The sequence below is a fragment of the Athalia rosae genome, chromosome 6, assembly GCF_917208135.1.
Source record: "Athalia rosae chromosome 6, iyAthRosa1.1, whole genome shotgun sequence".
In the NCBI taxonomy this organism is placed as follows: Eukaryota; Metazoa; Arthropoda; class Insecta; order Hymenoptera; family Athaliidae; genus Athalia; species Athalia rosae.
This window is the reverse complement of record NC_064031.1, coordinates 7,611,260-7,616,259: the sequence shown is the minus strand read 5'-3', so window position 1 is coordinate 7,616,259 and position 5,000 is coordinate 7,611,260. Positions and strand designations below refer to the sequence as shown.

At 46.8% G+C, this 5,000-nt stretch overlaps 1 non-coding gene across 1 annotated transcript in view; it reads right to left on the bottom strand.

Moving 5' to 3' along the window:
* The window catches only part of LOC125501532, a 1,914-nt gene extending 308 nt beyond the window's left edge, over nucleotides 1-1,606 (bottom strand). The window contains exon 1 of the ribosomal RNA XR_007279122.1: nucleotides 1-1,606. This exon is cut by the window's left edge and continues 308 nt beyond it. This is a non-coding gene — a ribosomal RNA (small subunit ribosomal RNA).
* Nucleotides 1,607-5,000: the final 3,394 nt, after the last annotated feature.

Genomic DNA, 5,000 nt, shown 5'->3' with positions numbered 1-5,000 from the left:
GAAGACACGCTGATTCCTTCAGTGTAGCGCGCGTGCGGCCCAGAACATCTAAGGGCATCACAGACCTGTTATTGCTCAATCTCGTGCGGCTAGAAGCCGCCTGTCCCTCTAAGAAGATTTATTTGTACGCCGGTAGTAAAAACCTCCCGACCGAAGCCGGGGGCCTTCGAGATACCGGAAAGTACGCCTATTTAGCAGGCTAGAGTCTCGTTCGTTATCGGAATTAACCAGACAAATCGCTCCACCAACTAAGAACGGCCATGCACCACCACCCACCGAATCAAGAAAGAGCTCTCAATCTGTCAATCCTTCCGGTGTCCGGGCCTGGTGAGGTTTCCCGTGTTGAGTCAAATTAAGCCGCAGGCTCCACTCCTGGTGGTGCCCTTCCGTCAATTCCTTTAAGTTTCAGCTTTGCAACCATACTTCCCCCGGAACCCAAAAGCTTTGGTTTCCCGGAAGCTGCCCGCCGAGTCATCGGAGGAACTTCGGCGGATCGCTAGCTGGCATCGTTTATGGTTAGAACTAGGGCGGTATCTGATCGCCTTCGAACCTCTAACTTTCGTTCTTGATTAAAGAAAACATTTTTGGCAAATGCTTTCGCTTCTGTCCGTCTTGCGACGATCCAAGAATTTCACCTCTAACGTCGCAATACGAATGCCCCCATCTGTTCCTATTAATCATTACCTCGGGGTTCCGAAAACCAACAAAATAGAACCGAGGTCCTATTCCATTATTCCATGCACACAGTATTCAGGCGAAAATAGCCTGCTTTAAGCACTCTAATTTGTTCAAAGTAAACGTACCGGCCCACCTCGACACTCAATGAAGAGCACCGCGATGGGATATTAGTTGGGCCGCCCCGAAAGGCTAAGCCCACCGGTAGGACGTCCCACAATCATGCCAGTTAAACACCGCGAGCGGTGAACCGACAGCGTGGGACACAGATTCAACTACGAGCTTTTTAACCGCAACAACTTTAATATACGCTATTGGAGCTGGAATTACCGCGGCTGCTGGCACCAGACTTGCCCTCCAATTGATCCTCGTTAAAGGATTTAAAGTGTACTCATTCCGATTACGGGGCCTCGGATGAGTCCCGTATCGTTATTTTTCGTCACTACCTCCCCGTGCCGGGAGTGGGTAATTTGCGCGCCTGCTGCCTTCCTTGGATGTGGTAGCCGTTTCTCAGGCTCCCTCTCCGGAATCGAACCCTGATTCCCCGTTACCCGTTACAACCATGGTAGGCGCAGAACCTACCATCGACAGTTGATAAGGCAGACATTTGAAAGATGCGTCGCCGGTACCAAGACCGTGCGATCAGCCCAAAGTTATTCAGAGTCACCAAAGTAAACGGCGGACGGGACGAACCCGCCACCGATTGGTTTTGATCTAATAAAAGCATTCCTCCCATCTCTGGTCGGAACTCTGTTTGCATGTATTAGCTCTAGAATTACCACAGTTATCCAAGTAAATGTGGGTACGATCTAAGAAACCATAACTGATTTAATGAGCCATTCGCGGTTTCACCTTAATATGGCTTGCACTGAGACATGCATGGCTTAATCTTTGAGACAAGCATATGACTACTGGCAGGATCAACCAGGGAGCTTTGTGTTATTGGTAGCTCTTTTCGTGTGTTGCCCCATGCCGCCGAGTCTTTGCCCGGTCGGCCACACGTTTTAATATAATATGTATATCTGGTACCGCACAACTTGTGTACGCGTACTAGCGCTCAGAGCGCTCTGTTCGACTTTGTGTTTCCTCGGGTGAAGACAATTTTTGTCGACTCCCCGGTGCAAATCGTTCGAATTATCCTTCTCGTATCCTTCGGCTAGATTGCAAGCGTCGGGAGTACGATTGGAAATCAATGTGTACCGTCTGCGAACAGACTGTGATACGCACGGAATGTGGCGAGTTGATGCCTCTGTTCGACTGCTTCCCTCGACTTGCGAGAGAAGACTTTCTGGTCACCGCATAAAGGGCCATTCGGTCTTAGACACCGACCCGCGGTTATGTAGTGTCGACGATTCAAATTGAATCATATTTTCTAGACGGAGCGAAGAACTCGCCCCTGCGAAACGTGAGCGCTCGGAAAAACTTTGAACTCGTGAGAGTGGTTCTTACCGGAACGAAACGAACGCCTGTGGTGCGAATCTCCGCTCAGACGAAAAATTTTCAAAATTCGAAAAAAATTTTTGTCTGCGTGTTCGTGACACGGTGAGGACGAAACCATAGCCCCGACAACAAACCCGCAAAGGGATGTCGAGATACGGGCCGAAACAAGTCGAAAGTTCCGAAACCCGAGGACTAGGTGCCGACCGACCGGTCGAGACCGCTCGGTGCATGAAGTATCAACGGTGCCGCTCGGACGTCGGAGCCGGCCGGTCATAACACGTGTTCCTTATGGGGCAAAACAGCAACGCGACCTGAAAAATTTGGCAGTACGTTGGAACTTAGTTCCATGCGAGAATCGTTGGGACTTTGAAAATTTTTCGATCCAACGAGTGATGCGCGACTCTTTCGGACTTTGAAAATTTTTCGTTCCAACGAGTGATGCGCGACTCTTTCGGACTTTGAAAATTTTTCGTTCCAACGAGTGATGCGCGACTCTTTCGGACTTTGAAAATTTTTCGATCCAACGAGTGATGCGCGACTCTTTCGGACTTTGAAAATTTTTCGATCCAACGAGTGATGCGCGACTCTTTCGGACTTTGAAAATTTTTCGATCCAACGAGTGATGCGCGACTCTTTCGGACTTTGAAAATTTTTCGATCCAACGAGTGATGCGCGACTCTTTCGGACTTTGAAAATTTTTCGATCCAACGAGTGATGCGCGACTCTTTCGGACTTTGAAAATTTTTCGATCCAACGAGTGATGCGCGACTCTTTCGGACTTTGAAAATTTTTCGATCCAACGAGTGATGCGCGACTCTTTCGGACTTTGAAAATTTTTCGATCCAACGAGTGATGCGCGACTCTTTCGGACTTTGAAAATTTTTCGATCCAACGAGTGATGCGCGACTCTTTCGGACTTTGAAAATTTTTCGATCCAACGAGTGATGCGCGACTCTTTCGGACTTTGAAAATTTTTCGATCCAACGAGTGATGCGCGACTCTTTCGGACTTTGAAAATTTTTCGATCCAACGAGTGATGCGCGACTCTTTCGGACTTTGAAAATTTTTCGATCCAACGAGTGATGCGCGACTCTTTCGGACTTTGAAAATTTTTCGATCCAACGAGTGATGCGCGACTCTTTCGGACTTTGAAAATTTTTCGATCCAACGAGTGATGCGCGACTCTTTCGGACTTTGAAAATTTTTCGATCCAACGAGTGATGCGCGACTCTTTCGGACTTTGAAAATTTTTCGATCCAACGAGTGATGCGCGACTCTTTCGGACTTTGAAAATTTTTCGATCCAACGAGTGATGCGCGACTCTTTCGGACTTTGAAAATTTTTCGATCCAACGAGTGATGCGCGACTCTTTCGGACTTTGAAAATTTTTCGATCCAACGAGTGATGCGCGACTCTTTCGGACTTTGAAAATTTTTCGATCCAACGAGTGATGCGCGACTCTTTCGGACTTTGAAAATTTTTCGATCCAACGAGTGATGCGCGACTCTTTCGGACTTTGAAAATTTTTCGTTCCAACGAGTGATGCGCGACTCTTTCGGACTTTGAAAATTTTTCGTTCCAACGAGTGATGCGCGACTCTTTCGGACTTTGAAAATTTTTCGATCCAACGAGTGATGCGCGACTCTTTCGGACTTTGAAAATTTTTCGATCCAACGAGTGATGCGCGACTCTTTCGGACTTTGAAAATTTTTCGATCCAACGAGTGATGCGCGACTCTTTCGGACTTTGAAAATTTTTCGATCCAACGAGTGATGCGCGACTCTTTCGGACTTTGAAAATTTTTCGATCCAACGAGTGATGCGCGACTCTTTCGGACTTTGGAAATTTTTCGATCCAACGAGTGATGCGCGACTCTTTCGGACTTTGGAAATTTTTCGATCCAACGAGTGATGCGCGACTCTTTCGGACTTTGAAAATTTTTCGATCCAACGAGTGATGCGCGACTCTTTCGGACTTTGAAAATTTTTCGATCCAACGAGTGATGCGCGACTCTTTCGGACTTTGAAAATTTTTCGATCCAACGAGTGATGCGCGACTCTTTCGGACTTTGAAAATTTTTCGATCCAACGAGTGATGCGCGACTCTTTCGGACTTTGAAAATTTTTCGATCCAACGAGTGATGCGCGACTCTTTCGGACTTTGAAAATTTTTCGATCCAACGAGTGATGCGCGACTCTTTCGGACTTTGAAAATTTTTCGATCCAACGAGTGATGCGCGACTCTTTCGGACTTTGAAAATTTTTCGATCCAACGAGTGATGCGCGACTCTTTCGGACTTTGAAAATTTTTCGATCCAACGAGTGATGCGCGACTCTTTCGGACTTTGAAAATTTTTCGATCCAACGAGTGATGCGCGACTCTTTCGGACTTTGAAAATTTTTCGTTCCAACGAGTGATGCGCGACTCTTTCGGACTTTGAAAATTTTTCGATCCAACGAGTGATGCGCGACTCTTTCGGACTTTGAAAATTTTTCGATCCAACGAGTGATGCGCGACTCTTTCGGACTTTGAAAATTTTTCGATCCAACGAGTGATGCGCGACTCTTTCGGACTTTGAAAATTTTTCGTTCCAACGAGTGATGCGCGACTCTTTCGGACTTTGAAAATTTTTCGATCCAACGAGTGATGCGCGACTCTTTCGGACTTTGAAAATTTTTCGATCCAACGAGTGATGCGCGACTCTTTCGGACTTTGAAAATTTTTCGATCCAACGAGTGATGCGCGACTCTTTCGGACTTTGAAAATTTTTCGATCCAACGAGTGATGCGCGACTCTTTCGGACTTTGAAAATTTTTCGATCCAACGAGTGATGCGCGACTCTTTCGGACTTTGAAAATTTTTCGATCCAACGAGTGATGCGCGAC